Raw genomic sequence first — 15,639 nt, 5'->3', positions numbered from 1 at the left:
GGGACAAGGATGATTGGCATAGCCTGCTCCAATCGCTGAGGCTTTTATTCCTTAGGGTGATGAGGATGTTGCGGATGGCTGGTGTCCCCAGAGGACATACTCCTTGACCTTATGGGGCCTGGAGACCTGGGGAGGTGGCCGCCCGTGGGAATTGCAGAGGACAAATGTTCCTGTACCCGCTGAGCAGGTGGTTGTCCCCGCCAGGCCCTGGCAGTGCGCACGTTCCCGAGCTGTCCAGGCCGGACTGACAGCTAAGTCCCCGGCATTTGTGCGCAGAACTCGAGTGGTCCACCTGGACACGCTGTACCCGAGCGCGGGTGACCTTGACCATCTCCACGCAGTGTTTTCCCGGAAAGAAACCTGGGAGCGCTGTCTACCCTGATCGCTGGCAGGGGAGACCCTGCAGAGAGTCTAGATGAGCGCGTTCTAGTTTGAGCAATTTTACTCCCCGGTTACTTGGGGGGGGGGGCCGCTAGCCCTCAAGGACCATCAGGCAGCTGACCATCAGGCTGCTGACGAGGCCTCCCTTGTAGCGTTCCTCCCACGTGTGCTGTCATCGACTGGCTGATACCCAAACTGCTGCTTCTTTTTGTCAGGCCGCTCCTTCCCCCGAGACTATTTCTGTCCAGATCCTTTCTCCGCCTGTTGACCTTGAAGATTCACAACTGTCAGCCCTCCGTAAAACCTCTCCTTATCCCTCCGTCTGGTTAGAAATCTCTTTCGTATGCGTCGGGGGTTTGGTGGTCTACATTACGATTTTAGAAAATGTACTGTTGAGTAGAACCTCGCTCTGGAGCCAGGGAAGTTAGGTTCGGAGGCTGGCTGCCACTTACTAACTTGGGCAGGCCTGTTCCTGCTCTGTAGAGTGGAGATAATAGTGTTTTCCTCGGGGTTGTCGTGGGGATTATGTGTTAATACATATAAAGCGTTTAGTTGCATACAGTAAGTGCTCTCTAAATACTAGCTTTGTTACTGCACCTCATCCGCACCCCCCTGGCAATGATACGCCGCTTTGCCTGGGACCTGGCAAACCTCCCTCCGTTTCTCATACTAAATATCCAACAAATGCTGGAAGGAGCCAGTTCCTTGTTATTTCGTGAGAAAACAGTATCATGGCTCCTTAGGAGAACATGTTGAATCTTCACACGAACATAAGCCTTGGAACTCAGCAGCACCTGCTATCTTTTTTTTTTTTTTTGTCTTTTGCTTTTTAAAAACATCGCCCCCCCCCTTTTTTAAGGTGACTTCCCACAGCGTTTCCCTGTTTCCCTCTGACCGTCACAAGCTAACACGAAAGGTCCAACAGCCTTCTGGTGCTTTTAGGGCTTCCAAAGATCAGTCTGAGTGCAGCCGTGGAAAGGGGTGTTCTGCAACCTGGCCGTCCTAGTGTGATCTCCACAGCAGGAGCCAACAGTGTCATGGTCACTCTCTGCGTCATTCCCGGGGAGAAAAGCAACCTTAGGTTACCCAAACACTGTCAGTATGGCTAAGATCAAGTAAATACTTGTGTGTGTGTGTGTGTGTGTGTGTTCTGTTAGGCACAAAGCAGCATATATGTGCACAGGTGTGCACAGGTGTGGGGCCAGAGGTGAACGTCCGCTGTCTTCCTCTGTTGTTCTCCATCCTATTATCTGAGACAGGGTCTCTCACTAAACTCAGAACTCAGAAATTCTGCTAGATTGTATGGGCAATGAGCTCAGAGACTTGCCTGTCTCCACTCCCCAGCATGGGAGTTATAAGCATGGTATCACACTTGGCTTGTTCATGGGGGCTGGGGATCCAAACTCAGGTCCTCCTTGCACAGCAAGCACGTTTACCAACGGAGTCATCTCCCCAGAGATGACGGCCTAAACGGCTCCACAGTCAAACCTGTCATGGCGTACTGGACAGTTTTATGTCAGCTTAAGACAAGCTAAAGTCATCTGAGGGGAGAGAACCTCAGTTAAGAAAAAGCCTCCTTAAGAGCAGGCTGTAGGCAAGCCTGAAGGGTATTTTCTTAATCAGTGATTGATGAGGGAGGGCCTAGCCCGTGTGGGTGGGGCCACCCCTAGGCTGGTGGTCCTGGATACTGGGTAAGCTGAGCAAGCCAGTAAGCAGCTCCCTTCCATGGCCTCTGCATCAACTCCTGCCTCCAGGTTCCTCCCTGTCTGAGTTCCTGTCGTGACTTCCTTCAATGATGGACAATATAGAAGTATAAGCCAAGTAAACCCTCTCCTTCCTTATTTGATTTTGGTAATGGTGTTTCATCATAGCAATAGTAGCCCTAACTAAGATAGATAGTGTTTTTATTTCCTGTCCCATTACACCTGAACCAGGGGATTGGAAAGATGAGGAAGGAAGCCTGTGTTACATAGGATTCAAATGTTCTTTTTTTTTTTTTTTATTTAATCCCTCAGTCATGTGAGCCTTAGAGATTGTGTTCAATCTTCTCTTCTGTCTTGAGTCTTGTAAGCTACCTCCTAAATAAAATACCAAACTTGAAATAAACAAAATGCCTTCCCGGTCATTGCTAATTTTAACACTTTGACTTAGAATTGACTCAACACTGCCTCCTTGCTGAAGAAATAATTCAAGCAAAAGGCTTATGAAGAGAAGAGCCAGGCATTCAAGTAAGACAGCCAGCAGAGTGGCAGGGAAAGGGGAGCTGAGGTCAGAAGAGAGAGGCTGGGAGTTCCAGTGCCTCCTGGCCAAGTTTCTAAAACTGTTCAAGGGAGTCCTTCTGGCTCCCACCCTGACCCCAATCTCTTTTCTTAAAGAAAAAAATACTGTAAAAGAGGAAATGGGAAGCCACACAGAAGCAGCTGTGTCGAGAAAGAATTCCTTTAGAATATATTCTTCTGGAAGTCTGAAGCCTCTAGGGCCAACAATACTGTCCCAGAACACAGCGGCAGAACATCAGCGGCAACTGCCCGGACCTCTAAACTAATCCCTGCTCGTTTTCCTCAGTCTTCACCCGGAGCACCCAAGGTGTCTAAACTTAGGAAGATGCCGGGGGAGAGAGGGTTAGCGCCCTTTGCACTGGAGCACAAAATGCTTTGGGGTGGTTATATTTGGGAGTATGTACGCTGTCGCGAAGGGGAGGATATCATTTACATGTTGAGTTTGTGCTGAACACATTTTCTTTCAAAACCAAAGATGTTAGAGAAGACACTTTGAAGAGTCACTGTGTGGCCAAATGGTGGGTTCAGTAAACAACAAGCCTGCTAAGGGGTTGTGTCCTGGGATAGCAACTCTCTTGCTAAAGATAAAGAAAGCAGCCAGTTTTTAGCTTCTCCCAGACTAACTAGGTCATGTGCCTGGGAGATCCTTGGGAAAGCTTAATTCTGTGCTTATCCCCAGAGTCTCTTCCTTCTTCCAGCATAACCCCACCCCATCCCCAGCCACCTCAGGGTTTGTGCCAAGCCAGGATACGCCTTACTGTGTCTTATCCCCCAGAAGGACATGTCCAATGAGGCCTGGAACAGACGGGATCTATACTTAGTTCCTGAACTGGATACTCACGTGTGCAGGTTTTATTTAAGGCTCCAAAGACCTTTGTGTTCTGAAGATACCAACAGGCCTGAGTGCCGGGAGTGCTATCATTACTGCCGACTCTAATTAACTCCCACGGAGCCATTTAGAAATTGTTGCGCTGTATAATTTTTTGTACTTAAGTATCATAGTACAATGGTTAAAAGCCTGACCTCTGGAAGTGGATTTCCTCTGAGTGGCTCATGTTCCTCACCTGCAATATGAAGATAATAATAGTTCTGCCACAGAGTGAGGGTGGGGGTGCTGGGAAAATTAACTTATTTAATGCAACTGAAAAGTTTGGCATGAAAACGATTTGAACTGTATTTCCCAGGAACTCAGCAGATGTTAGCAGGGCTTGCCTAGGGTTAAAAGATTCATCGTCATTGCTAATATCACAGACCCGTTGCTTTGAGAGTTATTTAGGCTTTTTATTGAATGATGAGCAGCTCAGGTGAAAATTATAGCTAAGCTTGGACTCAGAATGAGATCCCAGCTTTGCCTCTTACTAGTTGAGACAGTGAGTGACTTAATATTGTCTGAGTGTTACTATTCTTGTCTGTTACATTGTAGCAGATAGAAATGCGGGAGGCATAGTGGTAGAGTTATTATTATTGTCATAGAGATCACACTTTCCTCCCTAGGCGGCTGGAAGGTACTGGTTGAGCTCTCTTTGAAGTCTGCCTGATCTGGCTTGATCTGGCTTCTTGCAGGTATGTACTCTGAGGTATTTTTTTAAATGGAAAAGAGGCCATGGGTGGTGATTCGTGCTTATTAACCCAGCACTTACAAGGCTGACGGAGAGTTTGAGGTGAGCCTTAGCTACTTACTGAGTCTAAGAAGTTTTTGTAAAGATCTGTGATTGCTAACAAAATTAAAAAGAAACAATATAATATATTCAAAATTAATTAAAACATAAGTATATTAATAATAGTCTTTTATATCTTTCTCTGCAAGAGAAAAAAATTTTAGAAACCATCCCATAATTCTCTCAACATCTGGGGAAACCTTCATTTCCACTTAAGACAGAGATTCTCAACTTTCTAAATACTACAACCTTTTAATACCTTTAATATTGTTGGAGGTTACCTCATGTTGTGGTGACCCTCAACCATAAAATTATTTTCGTTGCTACTTCATAACTGTAGTTTTGCTACTGTTATGGATTGTAATATAAACACCTGATGTGCAGCTTCAAAGGGGTCTTGCCCCACATGTTGAGAACCACTGACTTAAAACAACAACAAAAGTCACAAAGTATATCGCCTTAGCAAAAAAAAGAGAAAGAAAAGGAAAGTAAGAAAGAAAGAAAGAAAGAAAGAAAGAAAGAAAGAAAGAAAAGAAAAAGAAAATCACTTCAAAATGAGAGAAGAATGGGAAGGCCATAGGCCTTAAAATCAGAATACTCACCTCACAGTATCCTGTTTCTACCTAGATGTGTCTGTAGACACAGTGACGTATGGCTAATGTAGTGCCTGCTCTTTTGAAGATTTCTTTTTATTTACAGTGTTTTCGTGAATGTATGCTATGCGCGTGCATATGCTCAAAGAGGCCAGAAGAGGGCATCAGACACCTTGGAGTTGGAGTTACAGGCAGGCCTGGTTGGAGTCTTTGGAGCGAGTTACAGGCCAGGCTGGAATAGAGTTCTCCTGAAGATCAGGAAAGGGCCTGACAGCTGAGCGCTCTCCAGCCCCGGTCCCTTACATTTTGTCTCTGACTTGTGACGCCCTTTCCCCCTCCATTTCTTTGGTCATGACCTCAAATTCTGTGTTTTGGTGCAAGGTGGATGCGAATGAAAAGATTAACAAAGAGCACATTCAATGTCTTTGCGAGAAACACGGTGTCTCTTAACTCCTAAAGTTTTAAGACAGGGCTGTTGTAGATGGCCTTGCTCAAAGCCTGCAGAGACGTATTTCTAACATTTCAACAGTAGAGGGCAGCACTGTCCTTTTTTGGAAAATATTGAGGGGGCAACCACCAGTTGCGATTTTTGATTTTAATTTTACTTTATCCGTCATGTTCTTTTAAATTTTATTTTCCTTATTGAGTATATGACTTTATAGAAATAATTTAGTATCTTCTATTGCTTATTACGGGAAGACCGAGTGATTGGTGAAAAACAGGCAGTTTCAGGTGGCTTGCCCGGGTTCTGTCTGACAAAGGTAAACGGGTGGCTTGACCTTAGGTAACCAGATAGCGGTATGTATGAACAAAGTAAATGCTTCTGAACTTTCTAGATAGAAGTCCTTCTGAAGCAGGATGTGGTTTTGTTTTTAAGTGGGTGTAAATCATATGGTCATAACCCTGATGATGGCTTCAACATTCTTCCTCACTGATTTCATTCTGCTGTGTCAGTACCCATTTCTGGCACACGTCGCACAGATCAGGGCAATCGCTGGCGGAACACAGGTATTGTGACTTTAAGGAGAGATGCTCCTCAGGTGGGGGAGGAACCATGCTGAAGCTGCAGTTGACTGAACGTGTGCAGGAACAGCCCCTGAGTTAGTCTTGTATGCTAGCCCCATTCTATTACACTATGACTTGAATTTCTCTCACCAATAAAAGGGAAAAAAAATCTGTGACTTCTGTACTAAATGTAGTCTCAATCTTGTTGTCTAGAACGCATGGGGAGGGAATAATCCTAATTTTAGCAAATACATAACCAAAGTATTCTTAGCATATTTGGGTTCTGCCCTGACCCTGGAAAGATTTTTGGCAGCAAGTCTTCAATTCCAACTTAAACAAACCTTCCGAGGAGTTAGTGGCAGCAGACACTAAGTCTGGGCCTGATTCTGCCTGGTGGACTGAGTGAATTATAACCTCCGAGCCTCTGTTTCCTCTGCTCTCAAGTAGAGATGCCTCTAGATTTATTAGGAGGGCCAACTTAGAAAATGCACACGAAGCCAGGCGATGGTGGCACATGCCTTTAATATCAACACTTGAGAGGCAGAGGCAGGAGCATTTCTGTGAGTTTGAGGCCAGCCTGGTCTACAAAGTGACTTCCACAACAGCCAGGGTTACACAACACAGTGAAACCCTGTCTCAAAAAAAAAAAAATTAAAGAAAGAGGGAGGGAGAAAGGGGGAGAGAGAGAGAGAATATGAAAATGCTTTCAAAGGATTGGAGAGATGACTCAGTGGTTATGCACTGACTATTCTTCCTGACAACCCTGGTTCAGTTCCCAGCACCATGTGGCAGGGAACAACCGTCTGTAATCCAGTCCCAGGGGATCCAATGCTTTCTTCTGGACTCTGTGGGCACTAGGCACACAGAAATGCATTCAGACAAAACACATAAAAAGAAATTAATGAATAATTTTTAATTTGATTTAAAAGCCATTTAGGGTATCTAACAAGGATTTCTATCATTGTAGCACAAATAACTGCTCTAAAGGCACGAGACTTTATGTCTTTTCTCGTCTGGTGTCTTTGCATTGCCCGGGGTTGTTAGCTAATTGTCATGCGTACTTAACTACCTCCCTTACACAATTGCTAGTTTCTTGAGACTCAAAGCCATCAGACCTAACTCTGCACTTTCCATGACAGAAAAGTATTTGGTCCATAATTAGAGCATAAATATTTGTTGATTGATTAAAGACAAGCGGCAATACAAAATTAAAATTAGCTCGTTTACTGTGGTTAAAAAAAAAAAAGGCATGTAGCATACTATTTATTATCTTGACCATTTTAAGACACTAGGCAGTGTATTAGTTCACATCCGCTGTGTGCCGGGTCTCTGGACCGTCTCTTACAGAAAGAGCTCTTCATAACCCTCCCACATTCCTCGTTCCTAGTCCCAAGAACCTTCTTCATTGATCAAGCACAACATGAAAAGAATATAGGAGTTTCGCAGGGAGGTGGGGGAGGTGTGGATGTGATCACCCAAAGACTTCCATTCTGCTTCTCGTCCTTTTGGTTCTCCTTCCCTCATGGAAAGGCTGTGCTAGTCTCTCGGAGCTGTGGATTAACCACAGGCCTGGGTAGAGGAGCCAAAGAAGGTGCCGCTAAAAAGCACTTTCATGAACTGTTTCTGTTTAGTGCATAGCTGAACACTTGGGAAAATGGGCAGGGTTTCACTCTCATCATTATTTGATTTTCAGGATAACTGAATACTGTTGCTTACTGAAAACAATATTTCCCCTTTTTTCACGTGCATGAGTGTTTTGCCTGTATGTATGTATGCGCACCATCTGTGTGCAGTGCCCTTGGAAACAAGGACAGGGTGTTGGATCCCCTGGAACTGGAGTTACAGACAGTTGTAAATCATGATGTGGGTGCTGAGAACCAAGCCCAGGTCCTCTGCAAGAGGAATAAGTACTAATACACTACTGAGCAATCGCTCCAGATCCCCCCCCTCCAAAACAGACAATATAAAAACAGACAACAAACATCCCCAAATCATCCTCATTGTTAAATTGGAGTCATATCAATTTATCAGTGTTTACCCACCAAGCTGCTAAAAACATAAACTATTGATTAGCATTGGGGAGAAACAGCATTGCCATCGCTGTTGGAGTAGTGCTACTTCAAAGACTCTAAGAAAGCATCTCTCGGCAAATCAGTCAGGTTAAAGTGTGCGTGCCATTTCTCCTCTAAGAGTCGACCCCAGGGAAATGTAACAAGTCTGCAAAGACAGGTGGGCACCCAGACATTGTGCAGTGCAAAGCTTCTTTAACAGACAACATAATAAATAATGGCATTGTTTTTATAAACTCTCAAATCATACGTTTGTTGAAAACTAACAGATTTGAAAAGGATTTTAAAAGGATACAAATTAATAAAGAGCCTAGCAATGAAAATTGGGTAGAAAAGAGGAAAAAGTGGAATGGTCCTGTCAAACATATAATACTTTCGAACCCAGAAAGTATCTCTCAGTAAGTGAAAAGCTGTGTTGTGGTTTGAGGCTGGTTTGGAAATGTAGAAATATTAAAAAGCCTTGCTGGCTGGTCCTGATGGTACATGCCTTATCCCAGCACTCTCGGGAGGCAAAGGCAGTGGATATCTGTGAGTTCAAGGCCAGCCTGGTCTACTTAGTGAGCTACAGAGTGAGACCCTGTTCAAAACCAAACAGCAAAGCCCTTGATAACAAAGTGATGATTTTTAAAAATATGAATCCTAGGAAAGGAAATGGCTCAGCAAGTAAAGACCTCACCAAGCCTGACCACCTAAGGCCAAGCCCCAAGATCCACATGGGTGGAAGGAGAACACGGATTCCCATAAGCTGTCCTCTGACTCCACATCCATGTTGTGGCATGGGGATGCAGGAGTGTGAGTGCATGTACACACAAATTAATAAAGAAAAACAAATATATCCTAAGATACTCCATCCTACCATTTAGATGGCTTCTGATATCTAGTAGCTAGTCAAGAAACATAAAAATAAATGAGTATTGTTGTACTCTCAGAGTTTTACAAGAATTGGTGCCAATTCTCCTAGTGACTAGTGGCTACCAAACACAAGTAAGTATTCAGTAGATAGCAGCAGTTCAGTATTTTCCTGGATCTATTGGTGCTTCTAACTGCCTCACCCATTGTAGGGCTTTATTTATTTAACAACAGTTATACAGTGCTTACTGTCTTCCAGGTACTGGCTAAGTGCTTTACAAACACTAACTCATTCTAACTGTATAACAACTGAAGTAGGTGGTCTTATCCCATCTAACAGATGAGGTAATTAGGGCAAAAAGCAGTCAAGCGATTCATCCAAGTTGGCACAGCTAGCCAAAATACTAAGGATAAGAACACAGGCTGTCTGGTTCCAGAGTCCCCATTCCACTTTGCCAGGCTGCTTCCCACGTGAGAGAATTTATAGAAGGCATGCATTACGGGATTCTAAAACCATACTGTGCTTTTGTCAGAGGATCGTGGAATATTTTATGTTGTCATACCTGGAAATCACTCCCATAACCTCCCTTTGAGAGAGAGAGAATTTTAAACCTGTGTTGTAGTGGATGATGGACCCCATTTGTGGGTTTGAGCAAGGATGGCTACCGCTGCTTTGTTACTCTCTTGAAACAGGCTCTCACTGTGGAGCCTCGGCTGACCTCCAGCTCAGGTTCCTCCTGCCTCAGTCTCTCAAATGCTAAGATTACAAGCAAACACTACCACACCCAGATATTGTATTTACAAAGAAGAAGGTCCTGTTCCCATACAAGACCATTGTGTTTGCTTTCTGATGTTACATTAATTTCAGTGACAACAAACAGTTTCAGTTTCTGTACGGAAAAAAAAAAAAAACCTGCTCTAAAAATGGAAGAAGCATGAGAATTATGTGAGTGTCCAAACTATGTAGAAGTGAGGGGTGTGTGTACTCTGTGTTCTGTCTGTGTACTGTATGTGTGTGTATTGTTTGCATTGTATATGTGTGTACTGTATGTATAGTGTGTGTGTTGTACATGTGTGTACTGTATATATGTGTTGTATATGTGTATACTGTATGTGTGTGGTATGTGCTGTATATGTATGTACTGTATGTGTGTGTAGTGTGTGTGTATGTGTGAGTGAGTGAGTGAGTTAATTTCCATGTAACTAAGACACAGGAGATATCACTTCATATATTATAATTTGTATTAGCAAAATGCAAATGTAACATGAGGGCCTGCTTGTCGGGGTTTCTGTCCTCCCACTAGGTCCCACAGCCGGCAGGCCCCAAAGAAAATCACACAGAGATCTCCATAAGTTATAAAACTGATTGGCCCATTAGCTCAGGCTACCTATTAGTTCTTGTACCTTATATTAACCCATTATTATCTGTGTTAGCCACGTGGCTTGGTACCTTTCTCAGCCGGGTAGATTACATCTTGCTTCTGGATGGTCTGGGCAGGAATGGGCTTTCTCCTTCCTAGCATTCTCCTGTTCCCATCTCCCTGCCTCTACTTCCTGTCTGGTTGACCCACCTATACTTCCTACCTGGCCAATCAGCGTTTATTTAAAACATGATTGACAGAATACAGACAATTCTCCCGCACCATGCAAATATTTTTTCTGGTTAAGGAATATAAAGAAATAATGTACACCTTTCAAAGTTATAGAGGGAAATAGGTGTAGTGGTAACGTCTGTGATCCTAGGTTTCAGGAGATGGAGGCAGGAGAATCAGGAATTTAAAAGCACCCTTAGCTACAAAATGGTTCTAGACCATTCCAGGCCATGGAAAACCCTCTCTCAAAGATGATAGATAGAAGCCGGGCGGTGATGGCGCACGCCTTTAATCCCAGCACTCGAGAGGCAGAGGCAGGTGGATCTCTGTGAGTTCGAGACCAGCCTGGTCTAGAAGAGCTAGTTCCAGGACAGGCTCCAAAACCACAGAGAAACCCTGTCTTGAAAAACCAAAAAAAAAAAAAGATGATAGATAGATAGATAGATAGATAGATAGATAGATAGATAGATAGACATTAGATATGTGGATAGGTGGGTGGATAGATGGGTGGACATACAGACAGACAGACCAACCAGAAAAGGAAGAAGAGGAGGAGGAGGAAGGGGAGAGTGAAGGGAAAAGGAGAGCGAGAGAAGGAGGCTGGGTTAGTAACAGTGTTTGCTGCTTAAGCCTCAAAAACTGAATCCAAATCCCCAACACATACGGAAAGAGCTGGGTGCTGTGGTGCGCATTTGTAACCTAAGCGCTGGTGGGAGGGAGGCAGGTGGGTCCCTGAAGCTCAATGACCAGCCAGCCCAGATGAACTGGTGAGCTCGAGGTTCACGAAGAACCCTGTCAAAAACCAAGGTGAGGAGCGAACGAGGAAGGCACCAAACATCAATATGTTAGCCTCCACACATGAGTGTGCCCTCGTAAACACACAAAAAGAAAAGAGGAGGGAAAATATTTGTGTTGGTTACTTAAAGTCTTCATAGGATCCTAAAGGTAGTTCAAAGGAGAATTGATGACTGGCACTGCCCAGAGAGGTGAGATGGGCAAGAGAGCCAAGTGAGGCTGCAGAATCTTCTCTGGAAGATCATTGCAACCCAAAGAGTAGATGGTGGCAGGGACAAGTCAAGGTCACAGCTGGGATCTCTGGTTTCCCAGGAGAGGGTCTGGCTGTGACTGGGCCAAGGAAGACTGGGGATGGGTGCCAAAGGGTCCATAAGCTTCTAGCGGGACCCCAGAAAAGAAGGTTATAATCAGAGACAGAACCCCAGAAAAAGAAGGTTATAATCAGAGTCAGAATAGTCAAGAAAGCCCCAGCATCATAGATGGATGGTATACGCATGGTATGACAGTCATAGATTGGAATGTTCTAGAAGATCTCCTGGGATATGCCTTTGTTTGGAGGATGGGATGTTGTGAATTAGCTCGATATGGGAAATAACCAGGCCAGCTTAAGGATAACAATTATATTTTTAATTGTTATAATGGGAAAAGTCATGCCACAAGAATGGGAAGCCCGACTTCCTCTGTCCGGCGGGGATCACCCAGCGAGTGCGCACACCTGGTCCCTTGTCCATTTTTCTTTCTGGGCTCCAGGTAGCCACGCCTTAACTGGGTGTGATTACACAGAAAGCTTCCCCTTAGAAAGCCATATTGCACTGATGTTAAATGAGACAGAATTAGGTGAACCCCAGGAAATACCCCCCCAGATATATAATATTCAAGCAGAACATGCACAGTCATATAGAAATATGTTGAACATAATCTCATTTCTAGAAAAAAGTGTGTACATACACAAGTAAGCGAAGGTTTAAACAGAACACTGAGGATGATCAGTGAATTGTCAACAGCGTTTGTCACTGGGAATATGGGAGGGTAAGGGACATTTTGCTGTGTAAACTTTTAAATATTTTACAAGAACATCTTCACAAACTGCTAGTGTACACCCATCCCAGAGCTGCTGGATCTCATACCATCCGTAGTCCTGGATAAAAAAATTATTTAAAGTAATTACTATTTTAGTGCTATAATATTAAATGCAGAATTGTGTAGTGACTGGTATAGTGGGCTGATAAAAATAAAACAAATCTATGTTATCATTTCAAAGTAGACCTGCCAGGGCATCTCCAACTTGCATCATTAAATCTGCAGCCAGCATCTTGACCAGGGGACAGCTGGAAGTGACTCACTCTCTGGCTCCTCAGCTCTCCTCCCACACAAGGCTTGCATAGAGTCTGACCCTCTCTGCTTCTTCGGAGAACTCACCTGTTCAAGCAGCTCAACTCTAAGATTTCTATAACACACCTGGTAGATTCTCAGGGGACAGAAGGCCAGCTGCCCGCCTGAGTAGGTCTCCCCCATTGGGTAGGTGGGGATAGTGGATGGGTTTAGCAGAGCTGCAGTGGGAGGACCTTAGTAAAAACAGCAAACCCTGGAAGTGCACAATGGGGGACTACTTAGGAGTCAGCGCCTCTCCGCCCCAGGCCACCTCCTCAGCTCTGAGAAAAGTCACTCCAACAGCAGTGACTCAAGTTAGAGCTGAGACAGGACAACAGAGAGAGGGGCTTCCAGCCCTGAGAGGGGCCCAGCGGGCAGCTCATTAGAACCTGTCCTCACCCTCGCCAGTTCCCCCTTTGTTTCAGGTTACAGAGCCTGACAGAGTTTGACAGGAAAACTGAGGTAGTGACATCCCCTGAGGGAGGAGAGTTCGGCTCATCTATCTTTGACAGTTAAGAGTAGATGTCACCTATAAAACACTTCTCTCACCTGAAACAAGCACCCCAGGACATCCCTGTAACCTTCAAAGGACCCATTAGGAAGGTACCAGACCAAAACTCATCTACCACAATTCAGATTTCTTAAGGAATAAATTCATTTTTAAGCAGACAGTTCCTGAAAACAGAGCACTCATTTTCGTTTTCCTCAGAACGGTGCTGATGCTGGCAGTGTCAAAGAACACAAAGAAGCAAGGCTTAGATTCCATAACTCTTTTCTCCATCAGCCCCTCTAGCTGGCCTTTGATGGTTGCTGGTCATTTAAGTGCTGAGAAATCAGCCCAAAGTTTCATGATGGGGAATCTGGGCCTTCATTTTTCTCACAATACACAGGAGTATAAAGAAACAAAAACACCCTGCACACTGCCACAGAAGCAGAACTAGCCAGCATCATCGCCAAGTCTTCTCTAGCTGTCTCTTCTTCTGATTCTAACATGCCTCAGAAATAATGAAAAAGTCCATTTAAAATGCAGAGCCGTTCAGAAGGCAAGGGTGTAAGGCCCAGGATGCATTGCAACATTAGCTAATTCTGTTTATTTGTTTTTGTTTTTAAAACAGGGTCTTATTGTAGCCCAGGCTGACCTCAAACTCCCTGAGCAAGTTTTTGAATCTTGATTCTCCTGCCTCCACCTTCCGAGTGCTGGTATTATCAACCTGCAAACATCACCACACCTGGTTTATGTAGTACTGAGGATCAAACACAGGGCTTTGTGTGGGCTGGGCAAGCATGCCACCAACTGAGATATATATATCTGATATATATGTAATATATATTATTATATATACATATATATTCCTAACTGGTTCTGGAAACAGGTAATCCTAGTCCCTTCCAGGAGTACTTTTAACACCTTCTGGTGTAGTAGGAGGCTGCTTGTTCATTTCCCAGCCGCCCAGACTCCCAGACTCCTGAAACAACCACATAGAAACTGTATTAATTAAATCATTATTTGGCCTATTAACTCACTTTTTATTGGCTAGCTTTTACATCTTAATTTAACCATTTCCATTATTTTATATTTTACCATGAGGCTCATGGCCTACCCAGCAAGGTTCTTCTGTGTCTGTCTCCGGTGGTGGCTCCATGACTTCTCTCTGACTCCACCTTCTTTTTCCCAGCATTCAGTTTAGTTTTCCCCACCTACCTCTATACTGCTCTGCATAGGCCCAAGACAGTTTCTTTATTAACCAATGGTATTCAGAGCATATAGAGGGGAATCCCACATCACTCTGGGACCTGAGTGGTACCTTTGGCAAGGCTCTTAACAGCACTTGCAGCCACAATTGGTAAAAGTCCCTCTTCCTCTTGCCTGCTAAGCCTGGAGTTGTCCTCTTTTAAGAAGAGGCCAGTTAATCACGCTGAAGGTGACAGCAGTCCTGAAGATTGTAGCAGCCGCAGACATGTCTCCCGGAAACTGCTGAGCCACCTCTGAGCATTCCCTCTTGGGGGCAACTTCCATGAACTCCCTGTTGAGTCCAGTACAGCTACGTGGTTTTATCATGGTGGCTGCTGATTTTAACCAACTTTTTAAAAGTAGCACCCAGATTGTCAAACCTCAGTATGCATCAAAATTACAGAAGTGTGGTTAAATGGCACAGATCCAGGCCCCAGCCCAGAGCCGCCTTGGGACAGGGGCTGCTTAATAGATAGTTTACCAAGCGAAGGAATATTTCCTTACACTGTGTGAATATGTGTCACTGTGAACAGGTCAATAAAGAAGCGGACTGGTCAGTAGCTGGACAGGTAGAGGTTAGGTGGGTCTTGCAGAAAAAGAGAGCGAGAAAGAAGAGGAGGAGTCTTGCAGAATTGGGGGACAGGTTGCAGAGAGAAGCAATATGACCTGCCATGGTGAAAGAAGGTACAGCCATATGGCAGAAGGTAGATAAGAAATGTGGCTTAATTTAAAATGTAAGAGTTAGCTAGTAACCAGCCTGAGCTATCAGTCGGACATTTACAATTAATAGTAAGTCTCTGAATGGTTATTCTAAGCCAGCAGGGAGGAAGAACTGCCACCTAAAACAAAAGCAAAAGACAGTACTGTCTTTTTTTTTTTTTTTTTTTTTTTTTTTTGGATTTTTCGAGACAGGGTTTCTCCATAGCTTTTTTTGGTTCCTGTCCTGGAACTAGCTCTTCTAGACCAGGCTGGCCTCGAACTCACAGAGATCCGCCTGCCTCTGCCTCCCAAGTGCTGGGATAAAAGGCGTGCGCCACCACCACCCGGCGACAGTACTGTCTTAACTGAGTATTTCACATACGCAGAAAACCAGTCTCCATTCTCTCCCCTCCGCTTCATATGCTCCTGCCACAACTGTCTTCTGTGTGTGCATGGGTGAAGACCGTGGACTGGAGCATGGCTAACCTTTTGGGAGGCCACACCCCTGAAGAAAACTTAATGCTTTTTTTTTTTTTCTTTTTTAGATAGGATATCTTAGTTAGGGTTTTTATTGCTGTGAAGAGACACCATGGCCACAGCAACTCTGATCAAAGAA

Source organism: Chionomys nivalis, chromosome 8 (genome assembly GCF_950005125.1).
Source record: "Chionomys nivalis chromosome 8, mChiNiv1.1, whole genome shotgun sequence".
NCBI lineage: Eukaryota > Metazoa > Chordata > Mammalia > Rodentia > Cricetidae > Chionomys > Chionomys nivalis.
Note: the sequence above shows the minus strand (reverse complement) of the source record.